Here is an 18,070-nt window from a genome sequence, read left to right on the forward strand (position 1 = left end):
ATTATTCTTTTGCAGCTCTTCTGTAAGGTGACAGAGCAAATGCTTGATTATACAGTCATAGGACTGGGTTGTAAGGGATCTTTAAAATCTAGCCCAACCCCTATGCCATGGGCAGGGACACCTTTCACTAGATAAAGTTGCTTGAAGTCCCATCCAACCTAACCTTGAACACTTCCAATGATGGTGTTTCCACAATGTCTCTGGGCAGCCTGTTCTGGCATCTGACCACCCTCATTGTGAAAAATTTCTTCCTAATGTCCCATGTAAATCTACCATCTTTCAGCTTAAAATTGTTGCCCCTTGCCCTGTCACTACTTCGCTTTTCCTTGCCTTCACACTGGTGTGGCAGGTACACTCTGCCCAGCAGCCCCCCGTGGTCAGATTTTTGACACGGTGATCGCTGGTTTCTGACACCTCATTTTCATGCCCTTTGTGCTTTGCTGTGCCCCCAGGTGCAGGCATGTACCCCCTCAGCAGGGGAGAGAGAGGGGGGAGAGGCAAGACCCTTCAGTGCATGGAGAGGGTCCGCAGCCAGTGAGGTGCCTTGGTCCAAAGAAACTTGTGGACCATGGCCAGTTATGGCACAGCTCAGCCCGACCCGGGGTATCAATGGGGGGCCATGGGAGCCCCCCTCGGAGCATTCTGCTTGGGGCAGTGGGGCTGTGCTGGAAGCCTCTCCCTTCAGCTGAGGCAGTGCGTGAGGAAACCTCGCCAGTCTGAGCACCCTCACCTTCCTTCAGGTGAGTGATTCCTTCTGGATACATCCTTGAGTGATCCCACGCCCCCGCTCCGCCGCGGAGAGCGGTTACACCTTCTCACCTTCTGGGCACCCAGGAGAGGGAGAGAGCTCCTTCTGTGAGAGAGAGAGAGAGTGTGTGTTTGTGTGTGTGTGTGTTTGTGCGTGTGTGCGCGCGCGCACACTTTGCACAATCATTCTTGTGTATAAATGTGTAGTAATAATATCTCAACTGACAGCTCAAACCTGTTACGTGTTAAATGATTTTGGAGGGTTGATTGATTTCAGTTTACCCCTGTTTCTCATTGTTTTTTGTTGTGGTTTTGGCTGTTTTGTGAAATAAAGTTGTTTGAGCTTGTCCTTTGTTTAGCGTACCTCCGTGACAGCTGATACGTATTTTGTTTGCAGGCAAAGGGTTTAAGGGTTTATGTATTCTTCCTCCCTGTTCTGAAAATGAGAACACTAGATCTAATGGTAGGAGATCATCATCAACCACTCAGGTAATTACAGAATTTATCGATATAATTGCTCTAAACTCAGTAATTTTTAATTCAGGACAAGAAAAAGAAAACCCTTACTTTAAAAAACAATATCTCCACAAGCATGGCTCACTGAAGTAATTTTTCTGTAGTGTTATAGAAACTGGGGATAAAATAGTAAATTGATCATCTCAGTTTATACGCATGTATATCAAATTAGATACCTCTTGGTATATCTTGGGATGTATCAAGATATCCCAAGGCAGCTATTTTGAATATCAAACTGTACCGTGTACCTGGTAAGAAAGGTTGAAGGCCTTTACCCCAAATCCCGGTAAGTTCATCAGTAATTCTATGCACTCTTACACCTGCAGGGTAATCTCAGAGTACTTGAAACTTTGCATTGGTGGTAGTAGTGCTTTATGAACAGTATGGCCAAAGCCTTGGACTCAGACCATTTCTTCCACAGACACCATTGCTCTAGAACACACACATAAGAAGAAAGAAATCAGTTGCTTCTGTACATATCCCTGCACAGGGTAAAAATCATTAGTCTCAGGATATATTATTAGCTTCAAATCTTAAAGTTATTTTTCTAAAGACGTATATAAACACATTTGTGTTACTAGGTAGATTTCCATGGGCACCAAACTGAATGGAATTTTGGTGTAGAAGAAAGGGGTATGAAGGGAGGGAAGAGAAAATAACAGTCCAGCAGGGATGCAAGAGACCCAGGAAACCAGGTGGAAATCTCCCATCACAAAAATAATCTACTTTCACAGTACCTTGTGTTTTTCTCAACTTATGTAGTCCACAAAGGTTAAGGGATCAAAGACTTTGCACGGGGTGCCCTTGGTGGTCAGTCACTAAGAGTGGCTTTGCTGGTTTACGAGTCTTACTTTAGAAATATAAGATAACTTAGTATGAGTCTGGATACAAACTAAAAGTAAGGTCTTTGATGAAAGGGGGAGTTAGACATCTGGGGAGTGGGAGCTGTTTCATGATGAGACATAGATGTATTTTAGCAGCCTGAATTGTCAGAATTGTGTGCGTGTGCTGCACGCGTTCTGCAATTGTTAGCTAAATGTAGACACCTACAGTTTGAAGACATGAGTGGGTAGTGACAGTAGAACAGACGTGTATGATGAATTCTATGGAGACATTTAACCCTAAAAGAAATGTAGACACCTAGGTTATGACAGAGATACCCCTGCCCTTTTTCTTTCTTCACTTCACTGCAATGACCTGGTCTGCTTGCACTTTCACTTCCACTGCATTTCCATTTCCATTCCCACACTTTCATTTTCTGTGGGATGTTTCTGTAAAATCTAAGGTAGCTAGGCAGCTTGTGCACACAGTTTGAAGAGATAAAGAAAAAGATGCTGTTCTCAATTTTGTAAATAATATGTAAGATGGGTGATCTTCCTACTAACTGACTCAGTTTCCTTAAGATGCAGATGTCTTACAAGAGACTTGGTTCTGTATTTCAGTTACACTCTGGTAGTGAATGATGACTACTGTTTAGCAACAAGCCCAATGCTCTTGCTTTTGCTATATACCTTTGCAGACCTGAAGAAACACAAAGTCATTGGAAAGATGTCTGAAAAAGATTAACAACATGTAAAGTGCTTCAGACTATTTACGAGGAGCAAGTAGAGTAATTTGTTGGAAAAAAAGTGTTACTTAGTAATATATGTATCCTAGATGTCTCTGCAAAATCACAACTTCCAGCACCTCCTGTACAGACAATGGTTAAACAAAAATTGAAAGTGTAGGGTGAAGTTTTGATTGTCCTACAGGAACTCAGATGATCTGACATTTGTGGTAAATGCTAACTCTGAACAGTGGTTAAGTGTTTTGCTGGGAGTATTGTTTCAGGTTTTATTTTTCTCTAGGAATGTAGTATTTCTTTTCTTTTTTCTTTTTCACCCCAAAATTCAATCTGTAAATGCATTTTCCCTTTATATTTGCCACACCAGCTTTTGTCACAAATTACTTTCAATGTTTTCAGGGGAAGTTGTCTAGGAGAGTTTCCAGTGCTTTAGTGGAGGGATTATTTTTTGGACTATATTTGTACAGTAGCAAGGAGGTCTGTCAAAGATTTAGTGTAACTGCAACACCAGAAATTAACATGATATTGCTCATCCTATTTTCTTTTTATATTTTTATTATGTGATTATACAATTTTCTTCCAAGGCAATGGATGTCATGTTAATTCAGATGTGTGAAAAAAAGTGTCATTATGTTTGTGTAGAGGGGGTTCCCCCTACGTAGGGCTATGATGGCAATCTTACCAGAAAGACCATGAGAGCAAATTGAGGTAAAGGATATTAGAGATTCAAATGCCTATAGTAGAGGCCATAGCAAGATTTCTCCAGCTAGATTTATTCTACTGTTTAGCACCAGTAAAGGTACTACAAGGATATAGATTTAACAGAATTTTATTAGATAATTGGGTGAATTATGCAAATAAGTGTCTAATTAACCATAGAACATAACTAGATTTGGGAATACAAAAAAGTGCAGTTCTGGAATTAAATCTTATCAGGTATTTAAAGGTAAAGTTTGGCCAAAACATAAAGCTTCAAGGTATAAAAGGGAGTTAGCTCCTAGTCATACTTCCATGTGGAGTTCTATTTAATCTGGGCAGTCAGAAAACCTTAAATAAAAGTGATATATCAGCATAAATAAGGAAAGAGGGTAATTCAGGCAACAAAACCCTGTCATTTCCATATAAGTTCAAAAGACAATATCTGAGTCAAAACCTGTTTTGATGAATATTTATAGGATGGATAAAGAATATTTCCATGTCTGCAAAAAATAAAAAGAAAAACCACAAACACACTGTAACATTTTGAGATTATGACTGATGAAAATCATACAGTTTTTTACAGTATTTTATCTAATTTCCTAATGCTCCTCCACTCATTCCTGTGCCTGCTGTGATTCTGTTTATTCCCACTGTCTCTTTCTTCTGTTGTGGGCTGTGAGGTTCTGATCTCGTGTCTTTCACTGTGAAAGAGATTTGTCATCTACGTATAGCAATCAATCATCTGTGCTTTTCTTTCACACCTTGTCTGAAGTTCTACATTTTCAGTTTGCCTCTTACTTGCCTTACCACATCATTAATTCCCAGGTAACTACTTTCTCTATCACTGTTGTCTAGTCTCTAGTATTTGGAGTAGGGATTTCAATTCATGCATTGTAAAGCTCTGATTGTATTATTGTGGATGTACTGATTTCAGTTGAACTAGAGAGGTTTATGCCAGCTCAGGGAGTGGGCATTGTGTATCTGCAATAGCCTAGGTTTATTGAGTTAAACCTATTTACAGAAAGGAATAGAAATTGCAAAAGGAAGTATTAATCCAGTCCTGGACTGAAACCTGTAAATCTCTGTGGGATCACTTCACGTTAATGATTCCACAAGTATTTGAAAGTTCGTGTCTGTGGATGACATTACAGCATTCATAAAATACTTATACTAAACTCTAAATAGTATATATAGAAGCATTTTTTTCCTTTTTTAATAGAGTGAAATGCCTCTGCAGAGAGAAAAAAGAACATTCTGTCTCCTCATCCTATGTACATTTTTTCATATCCCTAGGCAATGATCTGCCACTGAAATTTATAATTCAAATTAAAATTTACTATAAAGCGTGACTAGCTGATCCCAGACTGGTTTTTCAATTGCTGAACATTGTCTCTTATCAATAGCTCATGGTTTTGATCAAAAGATAGAACAAGTCATCTCATACCTACAGTGCAGAAAGAGGTATTTCATTTATCCAGTGCTTGAAGAGAGAGGTTCCCAAACACCTAAATTGCTGATAAGACGCTTACAGTAAATATCTTTACTATTTAAGAGTTCTTTCTTGCCTTTTGTTTGTGGTTTTCTTTTTGTTGTTGTATTTTTTTTCTTAACCTTTCCTTGGTACTGGGATAAATAATTTTTTTCTAACTCCATGCTCTTTAGCAGATGCAAAAGCAACCATTACAATATAAGACTGTTTCTTCAAATGAGAAAGATAAATACACAGCTGTGTCATAGGCTGTGATATTTTTGGAGCACAATGTCAGTATTCATGGATGAGTACGGCATAGTGTTTCTAAAGCTTTCTGCTTATCCCATGTGTAGTTTATACAGCTGCAGATTATAGATATCTGAAGAAATATTCACATAGACTAAGGTGAGAGAAAGATGTAAAGATGCAGCTATTAAAGAAAGACAGAAAGTCCCTATCAGGTTCTCAGTGAATGGCATCACAGTGCCACAGTTGAATCCCACATTGGCACCACTGCAAAAGCAATAAAATGACTGGTGACCCAAGCCATGCTTTTGAGCAGTGCTCGTGAATGGGTAAGGGTGAGGCAGTGAAAAGCACTAATGTTTACAGAGTAGGAAGTGATGTTGAGAAGTATGGACTCTTTGGGGACACAAGGAAGTTAAAGGGTAATTGTGCCAGGAAAAAATGTGTAGGAAGAATAGGACCAAATATGGAAACAGATATTGAATTTCAACCTATCACACTTGAAAATGACAGAGTGTGTTTTCTTATGTAACACTTCATGGGTGATTTTTGAGTAAAACAAGTAAGAGAACACTCCATGGAAAATTCTCTCCTTTCTGGCACGTCCTCTTACTCAACTAGGTTTGTCAGATTTTAAACATGAAGAACTAGGGCAGTGTCAAACATTTAAAAATACCCAACACTTCGCATAAGCCAAGTTTTTAATGTCAGGCTCAGACTGGTTGTGATGTGTAATTTCTCTGCACAGGTGCAGGAAGTCCAATATTTCAAACAAATCAAGTGCTCATCTACAGTTTATCTGTGGGTGTCTAGTAACTGCTTACCAGACACCTAGCAGCTTGAGCATCTGTGCATCTAAAAAAGTATCTGGTAACTCTGAAAATTAGCATGGAAGTCTGTTTTGAAGTGGACAAGTGATTCATCTAACAACATATTCTAGGTTATCCCAAAAAGATTAGTTCCAAAACTGTACTGAGGCAGTCTAAACCACGGTGTCATGTTTGAGGACTGCAGTGATTTGGACTCCCAGTCCTTTTACTGTGAATGGCATGACTAGACTGCTGGATCTGTAACTTCAACAGTCCCTTCTAAGCATTTTGGTGGAGAAATCTACCATTGCGGAGAAAAGCTGAAATCCTAACTGAGAGTTATATTACAGGATTCTAAATATTTTGTGAGTGGCACATTCTTTTCACCACGTGTAACAATAAGTTGAAAAATTTCCTTTCATAGTACTTGAAGAAATATAGTCCTGAAAAATTTGTGAGAGAATGGCAGAATGGGAAGGACGTTTAGTTCCTGTGGCTGTAGATACCAACAAAAGAAACAATGACAGTAACAGGTTTAAGGCTCTTGTGCTTTTTATACTGACATAGTTGACTCTTGATTTTACAAAAGCATGCAGTCATCTGCATATCCACACTAGTAAGGTGCCACCATTTTCACACATATTCATTTAGATATTATCCAGTCAGAATTTTCAAAACCTGTGGATGTTGTCTTTTATCTCCCCACTGATACTGGGATAGGTGTATAAACTCTCCGGTTTAATAAGTAAAAGCTTCAAAGTAGAGAATTCAGAACAGAAACCTTGCCTTTGTTATTGCTCTCTGCTTCTAAAATGACTTCTACTTCAAAGGCCTTATAATTCAAGAAGTCTAATCTATCACAGAGATGTCTACAGGAGAATCACTCTTTCATTTAAAAATTATCTCACCTTTTTGAACATGAATAATATTAACACAAAAAGTTAACCTTCAGGATAGCAATGGTCTATATAATTAGCACGTGTGTGGCCTGTTTTCTGGACCAGTTGTCATAATGAAATAGAATAAATATTATTATTATTCCCAACAGGGTCAATTTGTTTCAAAAATTGCCCTTTCAAAGAGAAAGATTATATTAAAAGAATAAACCATCCTTAGAAACAAATGAAGCTTTGGCTTTGTTTCAGATTATGTATCTATTTAAAAAATTTTATTTTAACAACATTTGACATCCATGTAAACCTATCAGACTTTTAGAAAACAAGTAAAATTTCAACAGGAGGAAAGCATCTTTTTTGATTGTTTCTCAAACTCAATAAACATACCTTTATAAAAATCTATCCAAATACCATTAAATAATTATTACAATTAAGTTCCAATTTTAGTAACATATTTACCTGAATTTTCAAAGCAGTCAGAGACATAGTAGCTAACAAAGTATGGGTATGCAAATGAAAAGCCACCAGTAACTTCTGTCTGCAATAGTACATGTGTATGGAGAGCTCAGCTACGTGAAAGTGGGGAGGTAGTATGAGGATGCTTTTATTTGCCATAAAAGATCTTCAGACCTACTCCAGTGTGTAACTAATGTCATTCTCAACTTTATCTAGTCTTCTGTAAATATGAAACCTCTGTGTTAAGAATTTATATCCTCACCTTACTATCTGATATTACAGCCAGTAATAAAGATGCTCCTTTAATAAGCAGAGAAGGTGGTCATGAGTTCATTCCTCTTGAGGATCATGATGCCTGTAGAGGAAAGAAGTTACTACATAAGTAACAAACTTGCCTGGCTGTCCTTATTCTTACAGATTTCTTGGTTAGTTGTTGATCTGGAGGAAAGAAAGGGGTGAGGGAAGAGACAGAGAGGTGCACTGAATTATGCATGAAATGTTTAACAGTAGGATTCAATGTAGCATAATTAAAACATGAAAAAAAAGGAAAAAAGTTACTGTAATCATTATTTGGGTGATTGCTAGAAAGTCAGTGGGGCATTAGTAAGTAAGAATTTATATAATTTTACATAAAGAAAAATTTGCATTGCTTGTAGTGTGGGAGAAGATGTGCAAAATCCCCACTTGCCTAAATGGCACTACACAGCATGTATTTTCCAGCTTCACTAGGTTATTGCAGGCTTTTCTTATCACATTACACTTCATGCCAATCCATGTGCATAGACGTATGTCAGAAAACACAGACACAATGTCTGGTTCATAAATAGATTAACTTATAAGTTTTCAAAGTAAGGATCCATGATCTCTGCAGCCAGCTCTATCTACTCCATGGCACTACCTCTAAGTTGAGAGTGGAAGAAGATAAGGGCAGGGGTTGAGCAGAGAGTACTGCAGGATGTTGTTTTAGAGGTGTTACAGGAAATCATTGAAAGTGTCTGGAGTCAGCATTGACCATATGTCTAAAAAATGAAGGTTGATTCACTATAAGTGTGTGAATTAATCTAGCATGGTTATGAATTAGAGATGTCCAGACTTTTATTGGTGTGCAAATCTCAAGGTCTTCAGCTGCTTTGCCAACTGAGATTCTTATTTCTGAGAGAGAATCTGCACAGGGACGACAGTGTTTCCAGACATTAATTTAGAAGCCAAGGGAGCTCCAGTGACAGAGGTTGCCCCACCAGACACCAAAACATCAACCCATCAGAGGAGCACATGGTGTCATGGCTCAGACATGTTTAAGAAAGGGTGGTAGTCACTGGGGCAGGATGTACATGGGACCACACAAAGGGGAAAACAGGAGACGACATGTGAAAGAAGACACAGGAGGACACAAAATGGGGACTTGTGAAGAGAAATGTGAAGAGGCCTGTCTGGGGAAATGGAATGGAAGAGGTATGTGGAAGGGGACATGGCTGGAGACATGCTGTAAATGCATGTTCTTGGAAGGAGGTGCGCTCTGCCACAGGAAGTACTGTGACCCATACTGGAGCAGGGATAACCCTGAGGGACGGGGGCCTCTGGAGGAACCCACAATGGGGCAGGGGCTGCCTTAAAGGGAAGGCAGTCTGTGGAGGAACTGGGGTAGAGTCACCCTGAGGTGGGCTGGGGGCCCATGAGGGGACACATGCCAGGGGAGGGACACTCTGAAGGGGACAGCAGCCCATGAATAATCCACACTGGAGTGCAGGAAATAATTAAGAATCAGGAAAAGCAGAGGAAAAGAGTAAGAAGCAAAGACCATCAGAAAGAAGTGGCTGTGCACTGACTGCAACCTTTTGCACTGCCCATTGCCTCTCCAAAATGTGTCAGAAGGACTGTGTAATGCACTGCAAAAGCAAGAGATGTTGAGACCAGGAAGAGAGGAAGGAGAGGTATTGGCCTGGAGTAAAACTTGGAGAACAAGGAAAGAAGGGGTTTTTTCTAGCTGATTGTTTGTTGTCTTTGTTTTCTTAATACCTGAGACCATAACTAAAAATTTATGTTAGTTGGCAATAAATGAAATTGAGTGACATTCCTGGAATCAAGACTGTTTTGCCCATGGCAACTGAAACACTAATTCATCATATTGTTTGAACCACAATAATTTTTATCTGAGGGTTGGCTGAGGTTCATATTTTATCCAAACTGCTTCACCTATGCTTGGACATATGTAAAGTCCACATCTTTTGCTCAGGTACCAGTTGGACCCTCACATAGTGCTACTTGCAATTGCTCAGTTTATTTCCACTCACTGTGGCCAATAAATTAATATACTGTTGTGTATCTTGTTCATCTGACATAAGTGAATAAATATGGGATATACAGATGTCCTTCAGTATGATGTGCTCCTTAACCAATGTACGAGGAGCAGGTCAATGTTTGAGAGAGAGAGACTATGAGGGCAGTAAAATCAATGAAATCTCTATTTAATTTAGCTTGCAGGATGACTACCAGCTGTTACTGCATCAAATCAAAAGCCAAAACACACACACAAATGCAACAGAGTTTCCATGGGAACTGCAGTGACGTACATGACAGTGGAACTTTCTGTAAGTACAAAACATGGGGAAATGGCATAAAAAACTCAGATAGTCTTTTCTGGTCAGGAATTAAATTCTTCATTTAGGTATACCTTGAGCACCAAATCAGTTTTACAGAGCAGGTAATCTCCAGAATTCATAATATTAGATATTTGTCTAGAGAGGGTTGTGTATTAATATATATGAAACAGAAGCAACACAAAAAAAGCAATTAGGATGAAAATCTATATCAGTCTTTACAGTAAATCTTATGCAGTACAGAAGTAATCTTCTCCCTAATTTGGAGCAAAAGTTTATTTAAATGACACCTTAAAGAATGGAAGAGAGAGGTCTCAAGGAAACTTAATTCCTTTTTATATCATTCCCTGAAACAACCACAAATTATTAGGGGTAGGGAATAGTGAGTTTGGTCTCAGAGCTGTTATACTTCTAATGACATATTCTTTAGTTTATCCTTTCTGCTTATTTCAAGTAGCTAAGAATGTATGATTAAGGGCCTGCCAAATGCAGGTTCATCTAAGTTCATTAAAAGTTTCACGATAATCTTGGAGTTATTACTTATAATAAATGTCAGTAATTAAAAAAAAAAAAAGAACAGAAACAAATAAAAAACTCCTTTGTTAGTGGCTTTACTTATTTTTCCTCCCTCTCACTTACAAGAGAGGAACATGGCTGCAACAGCAGCCATTAAAGGCAACGTGCTGGTCAGTAAGGGTACAAGAAAATACCAAATGATAATCCTCAGGGTTGGTGGCCTACATACCTTATTCTATTCTCTGTGTGTGGGTGAAGAGCTGATTCATCCCCATTCTTCTATCCCATTGAGCAATTTACCTGCTACTTGCTGACCTACTACAGTGCAGTTAAATACCATCCTGAAAGCTTGGGTTTAATGGTAAGCTTAGAATTTATTTTGTCTTAACACAACTTTAGGGCATGTTTACAGCAGATGCATTGCCTTTCTGACACACTGTCCCCTCTTTGATAGCTAGAATTTAAAGGAGATTAGCACCATCTCTCCTCATACACACTTGAAGGAGGTGGAAATCCTCGAAACCTACAGAACTCTTGAGCTCAGAAATTTTTATTTGTTCTCTTGGATGGTCATTTTGCAGCTTCCATATAAAAGACTAATACTGCCAATGTAGACATAGAGCAGTTTTGTTACCATTCTACAAATCCAACAAAACAATAAATAGCAGAGAATATATACCACATCTACCATTACTTTCTAGATTACAGAAAATAATTGAAAAACACTGAGACCGACCAAATTTTTTCAGGTCTATGATGATTCTACAAATGTAGATGCTTTATGTGTTGCAAAAAAATCCTACTAATTCCTTCTGTCCTCCTAAACAGGATTTGTTTCAGGTTCTGTCTGTAAGTAATCCCAGTTTGCAAAGCACTTTGAGGTGAAAGGAATTATTATAGAAACAGATGAAAGAGAAAACTGTGTTTAGATTCCCAACACTTTTAATCATAAAAGATTCATGAGATTCTTTGAGAAGTGGTAGCATCTCAGTTACTTACCCCACACCTCAAATATTTTGCAAGAAAAGTCATCAGGTTAGAAAATTACCAATCCTTTCAAATTGCGATTCTTTTTTTTAAGAAACCACCTATATAGGCCACATTTCTTAGTTTCTTATTTCTTCAGAAAGGTTAGCAACATATCAAAACAAGTAAATTACTGAAAAAAAAAGCAGAATTACTTTAGAATCTTTTTTTCTAAACCTCCTGTCTCCCCTTCCTTAATATTTCCTATGAGACATAAGCAGTTCTTAAGGCAAGACGTAACACTTTCAAAAAAACACCATTGATCTTCAGGGAACTGTTTCAGAAAATGTACTTGCATACATTGCAGGCATTTGTCTCAGCTCAGTGACATTGTATCTCTTCGTTTTCATGTGATTAAGAAAATTCCCACATTGAGCCTTGGTGCTGTTTGGTTTAAATTCTTCAATTTTTTAGTCTTTCTATATCATAATTAAAACTGCCCTTTAGAACAGGAACATAAATACTCTTTTTTCTTCTTGTTGTCATTTTTGTCATTTTTGCAGTTTGTGCTCAACAGGTAGAATATAATTTTTGTGGGCATTTTAAAAATAAATAAATACTGCTAATGTGGTGGGTTTTTGTACTAGAAAAATCTCCATGACATTTTTACTGCAAATGAGTTACCTACAGACAAGTATAATTGTCTTAATTCCCTGGTTACATTTGCAAAAGCCCTTCAGTATTTCCTAGCTGACAATACTTTATAATATTCCATATGTAGTGCTTCCCTTTTATGTATTCCTATAGCAGGGGATGGAATCACACTAGCTGTTGGGTACCTTCTAGACTAATGTAAAACTTGCAATGTCAAACTGCAAGTAGACTGACGTGATTATGAGAGAAACTGAAACAAATGTGTTAGGCATAATGCGACTGACTAAACAGGCTTTGCTACTGAAGGGAAGCTGCAGAAGGTTTTAGTGGTAGATTCCTGATTACAAAAATTTGTACCTAGTGTTTTTGACGAGTAGGGCATTGCGCATGGTAGAAATAGAAATGCCAGTAAGAGCTTAACAATGCTAAGAAAGGTCCTATTGTGTTGGTACATTAAAGCAAAGGTAGAGAGTCATGCCTCAGAGTTATCCATTCCCTTAAGTACCTCTCAGGTCAATAAAGAAAATATAGTTCATATCTTAACCTTCTGGTACCAAGAGTTTCCTGCTAAGAGTCATTAGGTATTTGAATCAGGGAAACTGTCTGGAGGAATACATTTTACCTCAGTTTTCAAGGTGGTCATTGCAGAAAGAAATGTTCAATATATTGAGAAAGTGGAGATCACTAGAAAGGATTTTATAAATAGTTTCAACACCCTGATGTGATAAGAAGGCAAGGAAGCAGTGTGAGCCAGTCAGTTGGGAATGGAGTAGGACTGACTACAAGAAGCTAATTCAGGAATTCACCATATGTGTACAAGTCTCTTGCTATCTATCTCTTCTTTTAATCGATGTAATGTAACCCAATGGCTTCTTACTACTCTTTCTCTTCACTGTAGCCTCACAAATGAAGACTGATCATGCATGCTGATTAATATGCCTCTCATAAACTGCACCGATTAGATGTCTAGTTGCATTATAGGTGTTTGCAATAACCTGCACATTAAAAGAAACAGGATACCAGATTTAATGGGTCCATTTATTGACTTTATATACTTTATATAATAAACATATTATATTCTAGAATGTCATACATATTACTGAATCCTCTATTACAAAACTACCTGAGGTTCAGAGAAAATAATTCTTTATGCTACAAACAAAATAAGTAAGATTAGGGCCACACTTTACTAGGCTTAATAAGAGGTGATTGCAGTTCTGCACAATATATCACATGACAGGCCAAGAACTGAAAGGTGAAGAGAGGTGGTTCATTAAGAGGCTAAGAGAACATCTCCTGCTGCTTCAGGCCAGTGCCATACTGTAGGTGATTTTGGATACCATTCTTTGAATTCTTAAGAAATACTGATAGATTCTTTTTCTGAGTAGATATTAGGTTTGATTTCTGACTGTATTTATTGTAGCCTTATATAAGAAAAATTTTCTTTCAATTCATCAAATGCTTCTAAAGGGTATATTTTTATATATATGTATATATATAATAGAACTGTTGACTCCTGAATTTGACTTATTTTCTTCTATTTTTTCTTTTGTATCCTCTCTCTCTCAAAAAAAAACACCAAAAAAGCTTCAGGTCATGAAATGTCTCAAACTGATTCAAGATTTGTCTTCTGTGAAGGATTGCTATTAGTAAAATACAGGTTCAAGACCTGGAACATGCAATTGTAGGTCACTTTCAAACCTCTTCTTTAAGTATTTTCTATTTTAACATCTATCTTCAAATTTTGAAAGCTTAAACTCTTGTTGCAACGATACCTACAGATTAATTACATACTGAACATAAAGATATTTGCTTTTCATCAGTTTTTCAGTTTTCATTTTCTCTTAATGACACTTTATTCTTGTGTTATGAAACAGGGAGAACAGAAGGTTCTCATTCCCTTATCCCACATTTCTGTTACATGCTTTTATCACATATTATCCTCCTCTTTCTAAGATAAGAAATCATCATCTTCCTACACAGATTGATTAATTTTCCTGGGATCCTACTCAGTCTCATTTTCTTCTCTGAACCTCAGCAATTTTTGTGATATATATGACATTATAGAATAATAAGATCTAGAGATTTACCACTGATGTACTTTGCTTAGTTCTTTATGCATCCTGCTTGATTTATTGCCTTCAAATATATTTGAAGAATTCTTTATTGAGTTATACGCTGTGATACTAAGATCCATTTGTGAGCTTTGGTAGTTAGTTTAGTTTCTGTAATTGCATGACTATTCCTATCTGTCATGGTTTAGCCCCAGTCAGCAACCAAGCACCATGCAGCTGTTTGCTCACTCCCCCCTGGTGTGACAGGGGAGAGAATCGGAAGAGTAAAAGTGAGGCAACGCATGGGTTGAGATAAAGACAGTTTAACAGGTAAAGCAAAAGCTGTGTGCAGAAGCAAAGCCAAACAAGGAATTAATTCACTACTTCCCATGGGCAGGCAGGTGTTCAGCCATCTCCAGGAAAGCTGGGCTTTATCACGTGTAACAGTTACTTGGGAAGACAAACGCCATTGCTCTGAACATCTCCTCTTCTTTCTTCTTCCCCCAGCTTTATATACTAAGCTTGACATCATATGGTATGGAATATTGCTTTGGTCAGCTGGCGTCAGCTGTCCTGGCTGTGTCCCCTCCCAGCTTTTTGTGCCCCTGGCAGAGCACGGGGAGCTGAAAAAGTCCTTGACCAGTGTAAGCGCAACTTAGCAACAATTAAAACATCTCCACATTATCACCACAAATCACAGCACAAATCCAAAACACAGCCCATACTAGCTACTACGAAGAAATTTAACTCTATCCCAGCTGAAACCAGGACAATACCTTAGGTCTTAATAACAATGACTTTATCAGTCATAAGCATAATTTGTCATGGAACTGATAATTTACTTCATTAGTTGGAATTCCTCAGTCTGTTCTTCCTAAATTATTTTCTCTGGATTCCATACATCTGTTTCATGTAATGTTACTGCTTACAGATATAGATGCCTGACTGTTTCTTTCTAGTAGATTAATATGTCAAGCAGCTCTAGTCTGTACTTTGGAATTGAGGAACTTTTTTTACTTACCACTTTATATAAATGTCTTGTTCTTAATGTCAGTGCTACTACACTTTTCTTTTAATAGGCTTTCTTCTCATTTTTCCAGTAATTAGTTTGTTGTGATGGCTCAGTAGATTTTTCATCCAGGGTTTGGTAATCAGATGGTGATCATGAGTAACATTGCCTGATGAGTTAATCAAGGTCAAACCTTCTCATGGAATGGTTTAGCTTCCATCCTTAAGTTCCTTTCTTTTGAGGCTGAGCAATAGTTCTTGTAAAATGGTAGAATGAAAGGCTGTGAAAAAGCACGAGGTGGAGTACACTAACAGTGGGATCAGGATTATTAAAGTAATCTATATCTTGTTGATAACAGGTCATACTCATGAGATGCCATTGCCTGGTACATGCAACTGTAAAATTAAATCACTAAAAGGCCCTAAGCTTGAAACCAAGAAACAGAAAGGAGAAATAAAAAAATGTGACATGGGAGATGAAAAAGTACAAAGAACATGATGAATTATCTTTAATTTTGTAGATCAATAGCTTTGTGCACCAAAATTAGTAATTCAAAAAACCTTGAATTAAAAAAAGTAAACAAAAACCCCCAAACCAAAAGAAAATCCTGAGTTATGACTTCATTAAATTTTAACTGAAATTCTTTTGAAATTTTGTTTTATTTTGTGAATCATAAAACTATTTCAGATAGAGAAAAAGGAGGTCTTAATAACACAAAATATATTGGCTTTTGTGCTTATTATAAGAGTCTCCACAGCAGCATCCAGAACTCTTTTGTAGGTGTTCATGTTTGTATAAGACTGAACCCTGGTCCTTGGAATAATACAGCATTTTTGTAATGGATCTGGCTGGGATGGAGTTAATTTTCTTCATAGCAGCCTGTTTGGTGCTGCACTTTGCATTTGTGGCTGAAAGAGCATTTATTAAGACACCCGTGTTTTGGCTATTGCCGAACAGTGCTTGCACAGTGTCAAAGCGTTCTCTCTTTCCCTCCCTACCATACCCTCCCTAACTCCCACTGTGTATAGGCTGGGCAAAGGGTTATGAAGGGACGTAGCAGGGACAGCTGACCCAAGCTAGCCAAAGGGACTTTCCAGACAGTATGACTTCATGGTCAGCAATGAAGGCTCAGGAAAAAGAGAAGGAAGGAGGGACATTCATGGTTATGGCCTTTGTCTTCCCAAGTAACTACTATGCATGCTGAGGCCCAGGATGCCCTGGATATCTGCCTGCCAACCAGAATTAGTGAATGAATTCCACTTTTGACTTCTCTTGCACACACAGCTTCTGTTTTCCCTATTAAACTGTCATCTCAATTTATGAGTCTTCTGTCCCTCTGTTTTCTCCCATCCATGGAAGAGGCTGGGTGTGTGTTTGACTGTTGGCTGGAGCCAAGCCACCACAGTTATCTACTCCTACTGGCAGACAGGCATTGCTGAACAGCTGCAGCTAGGGTGAGAGATGAATACTGACTTACATCAATGACTGACTTCTGCTACCCATCGCAAACACCATTTAATGGAAAGTGATCTCCATTCATGAAAAATTTGATGAAACAAGATTACCTGTGGATGAAGAATGCTTAATGAACAGAGCCCTCAAAAGATTTAGGCAGAGAAGTGTCTTATTTTCAAGTTGCATTTAGGCAGACCCGGCTGTTTAGCTGCTTAGTTTTCTAAAAATTAAACAAGCCTGGGAGGACAGTGTCACACACTTGGAAGAATTCTAAAATAAAAATTTTCTCCTTATCAAGAGATACTTGGCAATTAAACCGAGATTTTTATTCTGGTGTTTGATATCAGTTGTCCAAATCCATCATTCTTCAATTTAGCATTACATCATTTATTAGAGGTATGACTTTGTGTATAAATCAGTAACATCAAAACTTCCTGTTTATTAGGCCTTTAATTATCTCTAATGCTGATGTTTTAACAGCACCTTCTTGGCGAGTATTGATGGTGAGTTTTCAATCCAGAAATTATTTTTTCATTATTGGAATTTTTTTAGATTTTCTTTGATTCCTATTGATCCTAGTCTGCTAGCAATACAGCACTTGTATGAGTACTAGTACAAAAACAGGGAGAAAGGACTATTCAGTCACCTCCAAAAAGCTTAATATCAGAATGAATTTTATTGTCCAAAATGCCTGACACTCTATTAGGTAAAGCAACAGCAATTATTACAGCAATTATTAGCACATCTTAAAGCTCTTTACGTAGGGCGGAATAAATAACCATCGCTTATCTTTTTCCTTCATATGGATTTGAAGAGCTCCTCTGGTTCACATGGAAACTGTTCTATCAATGTAAAATAGATGTACCTCTACATGAGCGCAGGAAGAATTCAGAAGGATTCTGCTGCATCCTTATCTCATTTGAGGACTTTTCATGGTGTAAATAACTCTTTATTAATTCAGAATTTGATATTAGGAAAATCAAGGATTGATCCACCTCAGTTGTACTGTATAAATAGATGGCATATGCTGGCAGCAAGAATGGAGGCCTGGAAAACACTGTTTTCTGAAAATCTCATTCTCATTGTGATTTCTTGATCAGAAGTGTTAACAGATTCCAAGATACTAACTCTGGCTTGATAGTTTTGCTCTTGTCCCACTTGTTCCTCAGGCCCTCTTAACAAGCAGCAGTGGCAGGTTGGGTGAAGCACCTGTATTCTGCCTTTCTACACATATCCTCAATGCATTATGCTGAGAATCATCTCACTAACACCTGGACGAACTATTCTTGTTCTAACCTGTTTCCTGGAGACTCACAAGAGTTTTATTTACTGCACAATACTCCCAAACACACTGTATATCTGTCTGCTTTTGGTAGTAAACTCATAGGGGACACAGGAGAGCCCAGTTGTGAAAG

The 18,070-nt window shown here is 37.9% G+C and overlaps 1 long non-coding RNA gene across 1 annotated transcript; it reads right to left on the reverse strand.

Moving 5' to 3' along the window:
• Window positions 1–350: 350 nt before the first annotated feature.
• LOC135314935 (uncharacterized) lies at window positions 351–7,908 on the reverse strand. The gene is made up of 3 exons (XR_010374356.1): window positions 7,667–7,908; window positions 1,512–1,695; window positions 351–853 (listed from the first exon to the last, which is right to left on the reverse strand). It is a non-coding gene; the product is annotated as an uncharacterized LOC135314935 (long non-coding RNA).
• Between the last annotated feature and the right edge of the window lie 10,162 nt (window positions 7,909–18,070).

This window comes from Phalacrocorax carbo, chromosome 9, assembly GCF_963921805.1.
Source record: "Phalacrocorax carbo chromosome 9, bPhaCar2.1, whole genome shotgun sequence".
Lineage (NCBI taxonomy): Eukaryota > Metazoa > Chordata > Aves > Suliformes > Phalacrocoracidae > Phalacrocorax > Phalacrocorax carbo.